This window comes from Zonotrichia leucophrys, chromosome Z, assembly GCF_028769735.1.
Source record: "Zonotrichia leucophrys gambelii isolate GWCS_2022_RI chromosome Z, RI_Zleu_2.0, whole genome shotgun sequence".
In the NCBI taxonomy this organism is placed as follows: Eukaryota; Metazoa; Chordata; class Aves; order Passeriformes; family Passerellidae; genus Zonotrichia; species Zonotrichia leucophrys.
Genome location: NC_088200.1, coordinates 74288627 through 74303074, shown reverse-complemented (window position 1 = coordinate 74303074; position 14448 = coordinate 74288627). Strand labels below are relative to the sequence as shown.

The following is a 14448-nucleotide window of genomic DNA, read 5'->3' as shown; positions in this document are numbered from 1 at the left end:
AGAGACATTTCAGCTAACTGGCGTAGCGGTGTAGTATATACAGGCTGAGCAGGTGTGAGATAAGGAGGCTTAGGGGTCTGATAAGAAGAGGCTAGGGCAGGTTGCCCAGAAGTTTTGGCAGCTTTCCCAGATGCCTTGGCAGCTTTCCCAGAAGCTCTGGCAGCTTTCCCAGAAGCCTTGGCACCATGCCCAGAAGCTCTGGCAGAATTCCTGGAAGCTTTGGCAGCTTTCCCAGAAGCTCTGGCAGCATGCCACATAACTCCCATGGCATCTGAACTTTCTTCACCAAGTTCCCCATCAGAGCCGCCTTCTACCTCAGAGGCCCCCTCTGCCTCAGCCCCCTCGTCAGGTTCTGTTATCAGCCCCGACTCTTTGTCCGCATCTTGCTCTGTTTCTCCTTCTATTTTCCATTCCTTTAAAGTCTCAAAGAGCGAGTTCCAGGTTACTGCTAAATCAACAGCTGTTTTACCTCCCACTCGAATAACTTGCCAAAGTCTGTCCCCGACTTCCATGCCTTAACACTAAATGTTGTGTCGGGATCAGTGCCAAAATTCTGTGATTTAGCCCACAGCAATATATTACGAAGCTCATAGTCTGACGTATTAATTCCCTTATTTCTTAACAAAACTTTCCATGTTGACAGAAAATTTTCTTCCACTTTAGATAAATTTTTTCCCATAATTACTAGTTGGTGGCTCACATAGTTCCAGGTGCCTTGATTGAAGGGTATCAGGTCCAGATCTCCCTGTGGCTTCCACCTGCAGCTCTCAGCTGCACGAACACCGCCAGCCCCACTACGTCACAGTGAGTCGTGGTTGCCAATTGCTAGGACCCCGTATGGGCCCCAACTGACTATGTTTTTATCACGTCGGGGTCACCAAAGTGTCGCAGTCAAGGCAGCCACGACATAAAGCAGAGACCACAAGCAGTCTCAGTTGGTAACACTTGGATACAGTTTATTAGTGAAAATGGCTGATCTTTTATACACTTTCCAGTTGTTTATCCTTCTTCTACCTTAGCTATTGGCCACAATAATTTAATACCATTCCATTGGTGAAAAGTTACTCTGACTCCACCTAACTTTCTAAAAATGCTTCATCCGGCTTCAGAATGCTCTTATCTTCCTTCACTCGATCTCCTTGGTTCAGGCCTTGGATAAAGCTCCTTATCAGCTTCTTCTTCTTCTTACTTCTCGCTCCTTTAGCTAACAGGCCCGCTGCAAGGCCCTTCCACATCCATAAAGCTGTGGGGGGCCATTCTTATCCTGTGAGGCCAAAGAAAGAAAGTGAGTAGTTATGGATCCTCCTTGTGAGCCAAGAAAGCAGAAGGGGCAAGTTTCTGTTCTTGCATTTAGTGATGAAGGCTGTAGCTTTGGGAAGTGCATTGGAGACTAGATTGGAGGTGAAGCTGCAAGTCCTTGACTGCTGTCATGTGTTGCTAAAAAAAAGGCGGCCATCTTGAAATCCTAATGCTGTATTTGAAGCAAATAGGCAACTCTGTGGCTGGGAAGCTGTATGAGTCAAAAGGCCCCAACAGCGCCAGAGAAGATCAGTTGAAAAAGAGCCAGCCCTGGACAAGGTGTCAAAGGAAGACATAGGCATGGTGGCCTGTGTCAGCAGCAGTGGGGCAGCAGGAGCAGGGCAGTGAACGTGGCCCTGTGCTGGGCAGCGCTGCGGCCACAGCTGGAGTACTGTGTGCACTTGTGGGCCCTGGGAAGCAGAAAGTCCCTGAGGGGCAGCAGCTTGTGCAGAGAAAAGCAGGAGAGCTGGGAAAGGGAATGGAGCACAAGCCCAGTAAGGAGGTGCTGAGGAAGCTTTAGTCTGGATAATGGAGGGTCCTGACGGACCTTCAGGCAGACTTCCATCGATCGCTACAACACAGTGCCCAGCACACGGGCTGTTTCCCTGTTAAACCTGCTCTTACTGCATCCAAGGGGTTTACACACTGGAGTGGATGGGTCTTCCATCTTGTGCCATGTTGGCTTTTAGGTGTTCTAGAAGAGGTATGCCCTGTTCATTTTCTCCTTGTTCAGCAAGCCAAGATGCTTCCACACAACATTTCCCACCCTTTTGAGAACTGGATGCGAATGCACTCAAGGTAGGGTATTCCACATCTGCATCAGCAGTAGTAAAGGAGTTGGTGTGTCCTTCCTACTTTTCCAATTCAGAGGTATTAGGAACTAAAACCTCTTTTTACGGATGAAAAGTTTCTTGCTGAGAGCAGTCAGGGAGAAATATCAACCTTCTATCCATCTAGAGTTCTGTTGAATTGGCCCATTTAAATGTGGTCAGTGGGTGTAAGAATCCCTATATCACAATGATGTGTCCTGATATGTACTTAGAAGAAGTGGTGGTAGATCTGAAAAAAAATGAGGTTCTGAATGATAGGTCATGGCCTGTGCCTCATGCTTCTCTTTTACCACAGATGACGGAACCAACAGCTGTCTCTCCTCTGGCTCCCGCTGCTCCTGTAGAGAAAGAAGCCCAAGAGGAGCAAATTCAGATGGATGAAGGCCAGACTCCATCTTTGCCAACACCAGAGCCTGCATATTCCGAGCCTGTGAGTGCCAGCTGTGGTTTGTGCTGTCTTTAGGGCAAGGCAGAAATGCAAGTTTCAGAGCAGCCAGTGCTTCTTGTTGCTGGCTGAGGATGGTGAGTGCTGGAATCCTGCCAGGAGCTAGGGATTTCCTGCAGGAAGCAAGAGCAGAACTTGGCCTTTGACCTGTGATGTTGAGGCCCCAATGGGCTGGTGCCTCTGGAAGAGCATGTGGCTGCTTGGCTCAGGGAAGCTCTGTCTCTGGCCTTGTACTTTGCTATGGCCAATGGCATGTGAAACTGGACTGGAGATTTCTTGAGTTATTCCTCACATCTACAAAGTTTTTTTGGCCAGCTGTCTTTTGGCTTTTGATATGGTGCAAGGAGATGGTTCTGTTGCCCATGGAGCTGTGGGGGGCCATTCTTTCTCCAGTCTCACCAAACAAAGAAAGTGAGTAGTTATGAAGCCTCAAAGTGACGCAAGAAGGAAGAAGGGGCAAGATTCTGTTCATGCATTTAGTGATGAAGACTGCAGCTTGGGCAAGTGACTTGGGGCCTGGACTAAGTGTGAACCTGCAAGTCCTTGACTGCCTTCCGGTGTTGCTCAAAACATGAAGGCCATCTTGGAACAGTGGATGCTGTATTTGAGGGAAAATGTGCAACTCTGTGACTGGAGAGCTGTGTGGGTCAAAAGGCCCCAGGGGTTCAGTAGAAGATGAGCTGAACAAGAGCCAGACCTGGACAAGGTGTCCAAGAAGGCCAAGGGCATGGTGGCCTGTGTCAGCAGCAGAGGGGCAGCAGGAGCAGGGCAGTGAGCGTGGCCCTGTGCTGGGCAGCGCTGTGGCCACAGCTGGAGTGCTGTGTGCACTTGTGGGTCCCTGGAAAGCAGAAAATCATGGAGGGGCTGCAGTGTGTGCAGAGGAGGACAGGGGAGCTGGGCAAGGGAGTGCAGCACAAGCCCAGTGAGGAGGTGCTGAGGGAGTTTTTCTCAGACAACAGGATGCTCCCGAGGGCTCTTCAGGCAGACTTCCATCCATCCCTACACAACAGTGCTCACCACACAGGCCATTTCTCTACTAAACATCCTCCCACTGCATTCAAGTGCTTTAGACACTGGAGTGGGTGACACTTCCATCTTGTGCCTTGTTAGCTTGTTGGCTTGTTGGTTTGCTAGGAGAGGTTTTCCCTGATCATTTTCTCTTTTTCCGGCAAGCCAAGATGCTTCAGCACAGCATTTCCTGCTCCTTTTGTGGCACTGGATTACATTTTGATCCAGTTTGAAGTTTCCACATCTGCAGCTGCAGTTGCAAAGTCATTACTGTGGCTTTCCTACTTTTCATTCCAGAGCCTAAAGCTGCGTTTTACAGAAACAAGGTTGTTTGCAGATAGCAGCCAGGGAGGAATATCAAGCTCATATCCATCTAGAGTTCTGTTGAATTGGCCCATTTTAAATTTGTTGGTGGGATTTAGAATCCCTGTGTGGCTATGAAATATTCTGATTTCTCATAGGAAAATGTAGTGGGAGATCTCAAAAAAAAAAAGGTTCTAAATGACAGGTGACAGCCTGTCCCTCATGCTTCTCTCTTGCCACAGCTGACAGAACCAACAGCCGTCTCTCCCCTGGCTCCCAAAGAAGAAGCCCAAGAGGAGAAAATTCAGGAGGATGAACGCCAGATTCCATCATTGGCCACACCAGAGCCTGGATATCCCGAGCCTGTGAGTGCCAATTGTGGATTGTGCTGTCTTTAGAGCAAGGGAGAGGTGCAAGTTTCAGAGCAGCCAGCGCTTCCTGTTTCTGGCTGAGGATGCTGAGTGCTGGAGTGCTGCCATGAGCTAGAGATTTCCAGCAGGCAGTGACAGCAGAACTTGGCCTTTGACCTGTGATGTTGAGGCCCCAAAGAGCTGGTGCCTCTGGGAGAGCATCAGGCTGCTTGGCTCAGGGACGCTCTATTTCATGGCTTCTGCAATGCAGTGGCTGTGGACACAAGTTGTAATCCTGTTGGTCACTGGTCTTTGTTTGTTTTCCCGTTTTGGAATGTTGTGTTTAGCTTTTGAGTCTGGTCTGGAGTTTTCCTGAGCTCTTCTTCAGTTCTATAAAGTCTTTTGGAACAGGTAACGTTTTGCTTTTGACAAGCTGCAAGGAAATGGTTGTTTTGTCAGTAAAGCTGTGAGGGGCCATTCTTATCCTGTGAGGCCAAAGAAAGAAAGTGAGTAGTTAAGAAGCCTCGTCTTGAGGCAAGAAAGAGAAAGAGGCAAGCTTCTGTTGTTGCATTTAGTGATGAAGTCTTTAGCTTTGGGAATTTTCTTGGAGGCTGGATTTGGGGTGAAGGTGCAAGTCCTTGACTGCTGTCATGTTTTGCTGAATACAGGAAGGCCATCTTGAAATGCTAAATTCTATATTTGAAGGCAAATGGGCAACTCTGTGGCTGGGAAGCTGTATGAGTCAAAAGACCCCATGAGCGCCATGGAAGATCAGTTGAAAAAGAGGCAGCCCTGGAAAAGGTGTCCAAGAAGGCCAAGGGCATGGAGGCTGTGTCAGCAGCAGTGGGGCAGCAGGAGCAGGGCAGTGAGCGTGGCCCTGTGCTGGGCAGCGCTGCGGCCACAGCTGGAGTGCTGTGTGCACTTGTGGGCCCCTGGGAAGCAGAAAGTCTCTGAGGAGCTGTAGTGAGTGCAGAAAAGGTCCGGGGAGCTGGGCAAGGGAATGGAGCACAAGCCCAGTGAGGAGGTGCTGAGGGAGCTTTAGTCTGGACAATGGGAGGTTCATGAGGGACCTTCAGGCAGACTTACATCGATCGCTACAACACAGTGCTCAGCACAAGGGCTGTTTCCCTATTAAACCTGCTCTCACTGCATCCAAGGGGTTTACACACTGGAGTGGGTGGCTCTTCCATCTTGTGCCATGTTGGCTTTTTGGTGTTCTAGAAGAGGTATGCCCTGTTCATTTTCTCCTTTTCCAGCAAGCCAAGATGCTTCCGCACAACATTTCCCTCCCTGTTGAGCACTGGATGCTAATGCTCTCGAGTTAGAGTTTTCCTTATCTGCATCAGCAGTAGTAAAGGAGTTGGTGTGTCCTTCCTACTTTTCCTATTCAGAGCTACTAAGAACTAAAACCTCTGTTTTACGGATGCAAAGTTGCTTGCTGATAGCAGTCAGGGAGGAATATCAACCTCATATCCATCTAGAGTTCTGTTGAATTGGCCCATTTTAACTTGGTCAGTGGGTGTAAGAATCCCTATATCACTAGGAAGTGTTCTGATTTCTCCTTAGAAGATGTGGTGGTTGATCTGAAAATAAATGAGGTTCTGAATGACAGGTCATGGCCTGTGCCTCATGCTTCTCACTTGCCACAGCTGACAAAACCAACAGCCATCTCACCCCTGGCTCCTGCTGCTCCTGGAGAAAAAGAAGCCCAAGAGGAGCAAATTCAGGTGGATGAATGCCAGACTCCAACACTGCCCACACCAGAGCCTGGATATCCTGAGCCCGTAAGTGCCAGCTGTGGGTTGTGCTGTCTTTAGTGCAAGACAGAGTTGCAAGTTTCAGAGCAGCCAGCGCTTCCTGTTTCTGGCTGAGGATTCTGAGTGCTGGAGTGCTGCCATGAGCTAGAGATTTCCAGCAGGCAGTGACAGCAGAACTTGGCCTTTGACCTGTGATGTTGAGGCCCCAAAGAGCTGGTGCCCCTGGGGGAGCATCAGGCTGCTTGGCTCGGGGAAGCTCTGTCTCTGGCCCTGTACTTTGCTATGGCAAATGGCATGTGAAACTGGACTGGAGATTTCTTGAGTTATTCTTCACATCTACAAAGTCTTTTTGGCCATGTGTCTTTTGGCTTTTGATATGGTGCAAGGAGGTGCTTCTGTTGTCCATGGAGCTGTGGAGGGCCATTCTTGTCCTGTCTGGCCAAACAAAGAATGTGAGTAGTTATGAAGCCTCCAAATGAGGCAAGAAAGAAGAAGGGGAAAGTTTCTGCTGTTGCATTCAGAGATGAAGACTGTAGCTTTGGCAAGTGACTTGGGGGCTGGACTAAGTGTGAAGCTGCAAGTCCTTGACTGCTGTCATGTGTTGCTGAAAACAAGAAGGCCATCTTGAAATGCTTAATGCTGTATTTCGTGGCAAATGGTCAACTCGGTGGCTGGGCAGCTGCATGAGACAAAAGGCCCCATGAGCGCCCAAGAAAATCAGTTGAACAAGAGCCAGCCCTGGACAAGGTGTCCAAGAAGGCCAAGGGCATGGTGGGCTGTGTCAGCAGCAGTGGGGCAGCAGGAGCAGGGCAGTGAACGTGGCCCTGTGCTGGGCAGTGCAGTAGCCACAGCTGGAGTGCTGTGTGCACTTATGGGCCCTGGGAAGCAGAAAGTCATGGAGGGGCTGCAGTGTGTGCAGAGGAGGACAGGGGAGCTGGGCTAGGCTGAGGGAGCACAAGCCCAGGGAGGAGGTGCTTGAGCGATCTTTAGCCTGGACAACAGGAGATTCATGAGGGACTTACAGGCAGACTTCTATCATTTCCTACACAACAGTGCTCACCACATGGACCATTTCCCTGCAAAACATCCCCTCAGTGAATTCAAGTGCTTTAGACACTGCAATGGATGACACTTCCATCTTGTGACTCCTTGGCATGGTGGCTTGTTGGTTTGCTAGGAGAGGTTTGCCCTGATTATTTTCTCCTTTTCCAGCAAGCTAAGATGCTTTTCCACCACATTTCCTACCCATTTTCAGCCCTGGATGAGACAGTGATCCGGATACAGTTTTCCAGGTCTTCAGCTGCAGTAGCAAAGAGTTGGGGTCTCCTTCCTACTTTTTTAAATCAGAGCTTTCAAGAACTGAAAATTCTGTTTTACAGAGGCAACATTGCCTGCTGATAGCCACCATGGAGGAATATCAACCCTATATCCATCTAGAGTTTTGTTGAATTGGCCCATTTAATTTGGTCAGTGGGTGTAAGAATTCCTATATCATTATGAAGTGTTCTGATTTCTACTTTGAAGAAGTGGTGGTAGATCTGAAAGGAAATGAGACTCTGAATGATAGGTCATGGCCTTTTCCTCATGCGTTTCTCTTGCCACAGGTGACAGAACCAACAGCTGTCTCTCACCTGGCTCCCGCTGCTCCTGAAGAAGAAGCCCAAGAGGAGCAAATTGAGATGGATGAATGCCAGGCTCCATCATTGGTCACACCAGAGCCTGGATATCCAGAGCCTGTGAGTGCTGATTGTGAGATGCGCTGTCTTTAGTGCAAGGCAGAGGTGCAAGTTTTGGAGCAGCCAGCGCTTCCTGTTGCTGGCTGAGGATGCTGAGTGCTGGAGTCTTGCCAGGAGCCAGGGATTTCCTGCAGGCAGCATCAGCAGAACTTGGCCCTTGACCTGTGATGTTGGGGCTCTAAATGGCTGTTGCCTCTAGGAGAGCATCAGGCTGCTTGGCTCATGGAAACTATCTCTCTTGGCTTGTACTTTGCTATGGCCAATGGCATGTGAAACTGGTCTGGAGTTTTCTGCAGTTCTTCTTCATTTTTACAAAGTCTTTTTGGCCAAGTGTTTTTTGGCTTTTGATAAGGTGCAATGAGTTGGTCTTTTGTCCATGAAGCTCTGGGGGAGCCAGAATTACCTCGAGTTGCCAAAGGAAAAAAATGAGCAGGAATGGAGCGACCTGGTGAGGCAAAAAATCAGAAGGGGCAAGTTTTGGTTGTTGCATTTAGTGATGAAGTCTGCAGCTTTGGCAAGTGCCTTGTAAGCTGGAGTGAGGATGAAACTGCAAGTCCTTGACTGCTTTGTATTGTTGCTCAGAAGAAGAAGGCCATCTACTAATGGTTGATGTCTTATTAAAAGTCAATGGGAAAATTTGTGGCTGGGAAACTGCGTGAGTTAATAGGCCCCAGCGGTGGTAGAAGATCAGCTGAACAAGAGCCAGCCTGGGTACCAGGTGTCCAAGAAGGCCAAAGGCACATTGGACTCTGTCAGCAGCAGTGGGGCAGCAGGAGCAGGGCAGGGAGCGTGGCCCTGTGCTGGGCAGCGCTGCGGCCACAGCTGGAGTGCTGTGTGCACTTGTGGGTCCTGGGAAGCAGAAAGTCATGGAGGGGCTGCATTGTGTGCAGAGGAGGACAGGGGAGCTGGGCAAGGGGTGGAGGCCAAGCCCAGGGAGGAGGTGCTGAGGAGCTTTAGTCTGGACAATGGGATGCAGACGAGGAATCTTCAGACAGACATCCATCAATCCCTACATATCAGTGCTCACCACAAGGTCCGTTTCCGTGCAAAATATCCCCTCCCTGAATCTATGTCATTTACACGCTGGAATGGGTGACACTTCAGTCTTGTGCTTTGTTAACTTCTGGGCTTGTTGGTTTGCTAGGAGAGGTTTGCTCTGTTCATTTTCTCCATTTCCAGCAAGCTCAGATGCTTCTGCACATTGTTTCCTTCCCTTTTCCAGCCCTGGATGAGATTGTGATTCTGTTTGAATTTTTCATATCTGCAGGAGCAATAGCAAAGGCGTTGCTGACGCTTTCCTACTTTACCAATTCACAGCTTTGAAAAACTAAAAGCGGCATTGTACATAGACAGCATTGCCTATTGATAGAAGCCAGGGAGGAATATCAACCCTATATCCATCTAGGTTTCTTTTGAATTGGCACAATATAAAGTGGTCAGTGGGACTTCAAATCCCTATGTCACTCTCCTGGGGTGACATTATGATTCTTGTATCCCCATTCATCTGTTCTGTGCCTTTAAGAGCGGCTCTGAAGAGTGAAAATTTTTTTTGGGTTTCTCTTAACGGGGACACAGAGACAGGCAGTACATAGGGCTGTTTTGGCTTCTTGCTTTCAGCTTGTTGCTTTGCTTGCTCTCTTTTCTGCTCTTGCTTCTGCTCTCGCTTTTGCTTCTTCTTATTAGCTAGTTTAGCTGATTTGCACCGTTTGCCTGCACCAGCTGCCCCAGCGCCGGAGGGACTGAGAACAGAGAAACCACCCCCGAAAGGGACTTTCTGATTTTGTCATTGTCATGGTTTGGGTCTGGCACAGAGCCAGTGCCCCCATGAGTATACCCTCTCCCTGGTGTCTGCTGTGAGATGTGACCAGGAATAAGCAAAGCAGGCTCCAGCTTAGAAATAAAGAAAACTTTATTACCTAAACTACAAGAAAAGAAGGGAAAAAAACTATAAGGGAAAAAATTGAAAACCTTGCAAAAACCACTTTCCTCCTCCCCACTACCTGAATTTCCCAATCCGATACATTCCCCCAAATCACCAACTGCCCAGTCTGGCACCACCCTTTAGAATACTCAAACTTCAGTCCATGAAGAGGAGAGGAGTCCTTCTTGCACCATAGGCTTCTCCTGGAAACACGCTGAAACCTCGTGTGATTCCATGTCACTTGGCACCGCCTGGAAAGCTGTTTTGCTGCTTGTGACATCTTCCTTCCATGCCCAGTGCTCTCACCACTGTGCATGGACCAGAGCTGCTTTTAGGGTTGTCTTTCAAGGATGCCTTGTCTCACTCCAAAAAGGCGCAGTCTCTGCTTTGGGACATCTGTCCCCCCCATTTTTTTCCAATCCCCTGGGGCTGAGGGGTCCCCACAATGAACTCTCCTGGTTCTGAGGCACTGCCTCCCCCTAAATGCAGTCTCTGTGTCACAGGAATAAAACCGAGTCTATGGCTACACAAGAAAAGTCCAGCCAAAAGGCCACTCCAATAATTTCTCTCTCCACTCAGCCAGTCTTCTCCACTTCCCCCGGGCCAGGTCCTTGTTATCTCATCTCTTATCTCTCTCCTTATTCAGCTCTGAGGAGGATCAGCATTTTTGCAAGGTCCCAGTCATGAAAGAAAGGGATTAAAAATTCAGTCTCTCCCTGTCCCAGATCTCAAGGACTCCCACACTTGCTGCTGCTCTGGCCTGGCACCTTCTCGCTGCACTCCCCCGCTTCCTTCTCCTCCTGGGCCGGCTGCTATCACATTCCGTGGTTGCCAGCTCTCTCTCTCTCTCTCCTGGGGGGGGAAAGGCTGCCCGATTTCTCTTGGGGCTCCTCCACCCTTCCATCCTCAAGGGCCTCCTCACCCCCCATCTCTGTCCAGGCCCAGGCCTACCACATGGCTGCCCCTCCCCGGCCCAGCTGCTGCTGCTGGACAAGGGAGGGCGATCTGACCTCTTTCCCTCGAAGTCCCAAGAGAGCTTCCCAGGGCCAAAGCTCTGCTTTTAACCCCTGTGTGTTCTCAGAGGTGTGTCCAAACCCCACTGGCTACACCAGGTGCCAATATCAAAATCCGAGCACCCATTGGTTTGACCACAGCATCCCAGAATTCCCACTTCTTCCTGGTCAAACCACCACAGTCATCTTTCTCAGAGCGGTGTCATCTGGTATAGTTCATTTTGTGTGCTGGGGGGTGCTGTGTCTGGTAAATAAACAGGTTCTTTCCACCTCTCTCCGAGGAATTCTTCCCAAACCAGTTGCGGGGGGAGAGGCCATGTGCGTTTGCTTTCTGGAGGGGCCCTCCATGCAGATTCTTCAACAAATTTGCCCTAAAACAGAACAGTCGCTACAAATACATCTGATTTCTCCTTAGAATTTGTGGTGGGACATCTGAAAAGAAACGAGGTTCTGAGTGATAGGTGACAGCCTGTGCCTCATGCTTCTCTCTTGCCACAGCTGACAGAACCAACGGCCATCTCTCCCCTGGCTCCCTCTGCTCCTGGAGAAGAAGCTCAAGAGGAGCACATTGAGGTGGATGAATGCAAGACTCCATCAATGGCCACACCAGAGCCTGCATATCCTGAGCCTGTAAGTGCCAATTGTGCTGGGATGCTGTCTTTAGAGCAAGGCAGAGGTGCAAGTTTCAGAGCAGCCAGCGCTTCCTGTTGCTGGCTGAGGATGCTGAGTGCTAGAGTCCTGCCAGGTGCTAGCGACTTCCTTCAGGCAGCAGCAGCAGAACTTGGCCTTTGACGTGTGATGTTGAGGCCCCAGTAGGCTGGTGCCCCTGGGGGAGCATCAGGCTGCTTGGCTCAGGGATGCTCTATTTCATGACTTCTGTAGCGCAGTGGCTGTGGGCACAAGTTGTAATGCTGTAGGTCACTGGTCTTTCTTTGTTTGTTTTCCCCTTTTGGAATATTGTGTTTAGCTTTTGAGTCTGGTCTGGAGTTTTCTTGAGTTCTTCTTCAGTTCTAAGAAGTCTTTTGGACCAGGTGACTATTTGCTTTCGACAAGCTACAAGAAAATGGTTGTGTGGTCCGTGAAGCTGTGGGGGGCCATTCATATCCTGTGAGGCCAAAGAAAGAAAGTGAAAAAACTAGTTATGAAGCCTCGTTGTGAGCCAAGAAAGCAGAAAGGGGAAGTTTCTGTTGATGCATTTAGTGATGAAGACTGTAACTTTGGGAAGCGCCTTGGAGGCTGGATTGGGGATGAAGCTGCAAGTCCTTGACTGCTGTCATGTGTTGCTGAGTACAAGAACGCCATCTTGAAATGCCAAATGCTATACTTGAAGGCAAATGGACAACTCTGTGGCTGGGGAACTGCAGGAATCAAGAGGCCGCAGGAATGCCATAGATGATCAGCAGAAGAAGAGCCAGACCTGGACCAGGTGTCCAAGAAGGCCAAGGGCATGGAGGCCTGTGTCAGCAGCAGTGGGGCAGCAGGAGCAGAGAAGTGAGCGTGGGCCTGTGCTGGGCAGCGCTGTGGTAACAGCTGCAGTGCTGTGTGCACTTGTGGGTCCCTGGGAAGCAGAAAGTCACTGAGGGGCTGCAGTGTGTGCAGAGAAGGACAGGGGAGCTGGGCAAGGGAGTGCAGCACAAGCCCAGTGAGGAGGTTCTGAGGGAGCCTTTTCTCGGACAACAGGAGGCACACGAGGGATCTTCAGGCAGACTTCCATCCGCCCCTACAAAACAGTGCTCACCACACGGGCCATTTCTCTACTAAACATCCTCTCACTGCATCCAAGTGCTTTAGACACTGGAGTGGGTGACACTTCCATCTTGTGTCTTGTTGGCTTGTTGCTTGGTTAAGAGAGGTTTTCCCTGATCATTTTCTCTTTTTCCGGCAAGCAAAGATGATTCTGCACAACGTTTCCTGCCCTTTTGTGTCACTGGATGACATTTTGATCCTGTTTGAAGTTTCCACATCTGCAGCTGCAGTTGCAAAGTCATTACTGTGGCTTTCCTACTATTCATTCCAGAGCTGAAAGCTGTGTTTTACAGAAACAAGGTTGCTTGCAGATAACAGCTAGGGAGGAATATCAAGCTCATATCCATCTCGGGTTCTGTTGAATTGGCCCATTTTAAATTTGTTTGTGGGTTTTAGAATCCCTGTGAGGCTATGAAATATTCTGATTTCTCATAGGAAAATGTAGTGGGACATCTCAAAAAAAAAGTGGTTCCAAATGTGAGCCTGTCCCTCATGTTTTTCTCTTGCCACAGCCGACAGAACCAACAGCCGTCTCTCCCCTGGCTCCCACTGCTGCTGAAGAAGAAGCCCAAGAGGAGATAATTCAGGAGGATGAATGCCAGATTCCATCATTGCCCACACCAGAGCCTGGATATCCCGAGCCTGTAAGTTCCAGCTGTGTGTTGTGCTGTCTTTAGAGCAAGGCAGAGGTGCAAGTTTCGGAGCAGCCATGCACTTCCTATTTCTGGCTGAGGATGCTGAGTGCTGGAGTGCTGCCAGGAGCTAGGGATTTTCTCCAGGCAGCGTCAGCAGAACTTGGCCTTTGACCTGTGATCTTGAGGCCTTAAAAGAGCTGGTACCCCAGGGAGAGCATGTGGCTGCTTGGCTCAGGGAAGCTTTGTCTATGGGTTGTACTTCACTATGGCCAATGGCATGTGAAACTGGTCTGGAGATTTCTGGAGTTCTTCTTCACATCTACAAAGTCTTTTTGGCCAAGTGTCTTTTGGCTTTTGATATGGTTCAAGGAGATGGTTCTGTTGTCCATGGAGCTGTGGGGGGCCATACTTGTCCTGTCGGGCTAAACAATGAATGTGAGTAGTTATGAAGCCTCCAAATGAGGCAAGAAAGCAGAAGGGGTAAGTTTCTGTTGTTGCATTTAGTGGTGAAGTCTGTAGCTTTGGGAATTGCCTTGGAGGCTGGATTCGGGGTGAAGCTGCAAGTCCTTGAATGCTGTCATGTGTTGCTGAATACAAGAAGGCCATCTTGAAATGCTAAATACTGTATTTGAAGGCAAATGGGCAGCTCTGTGGCTGGGGACCTGCATGAGTCAAAAGGCCCCATGAGTGCCATACTGGATCAGTAGAAAAAGAGCCAGCCCTAGACAAGGTGTCCAAGAAGGCCAAGGGCATGGTGGGCTGTGTCAGCAGCAGTGGGGCCGTAGGAGCAGGGCAGTGAGCAGGGCCCTGTGCTGGGCAGTGCTGCGGCCACAGCTGGAGTGCTGTGCGCACTTGTGGGCCTTGGGAAGCAGAAAGGTATGGAGGGACTGCAACATGTGCAGAGGAGGACAGGGGAGCTGGGCTATGCTGAGGGAGCTCAAGCCCATACAAGAGGTGCTTGAGCGATCTTTAGTCTGGACAATGGGAGATTCACCGAGGACTTTCAGGCAGACTTCTATCAATCCCTACACAACAGTGCTCACCACAAGGGCCATTTCCCTGCCAAACCTCCCCTCAATGAATTCAAGTGTATTAGACACTGCAATGGATGACACTTATATTTTGTGCCTCGTTGGCGTGGTGGCTTGTTGGTTTGCTAGGAGAGGTTTGCCCTGATTATTTTCTCATTTTCCAGCAAGCTAAGATGCTTTTCCACCACATTTCCTACCCGTTTCCAGCCCTGGATGACATTATCATCCTGTTACAGTTTCCATGTCTTCAGCTGCAGTAGCAAAGAGTTGGGGTCTCCTTCCTAGTTTTCCAAATCAGAGCTTTCAAGAACTGAAAATTCTGTTTTACAGGGGCAACGTTGCTTGCTGATAGCCACCATGGAGGAATATCAACC

The 14448-nt window shown here is 49.5% G+C and overlaps 1 pseudogene; it reads left to right on the top strand.

Annotated features, from left to right (window-relative positions):
* Positions 1–14448, top strand: part of LOC135460136 (serine/threonine-protein kinase PAK 3-like) — a 92864-nt pseudogene that overhangs the window by 46205 nt on the left and 32211 nt on the right.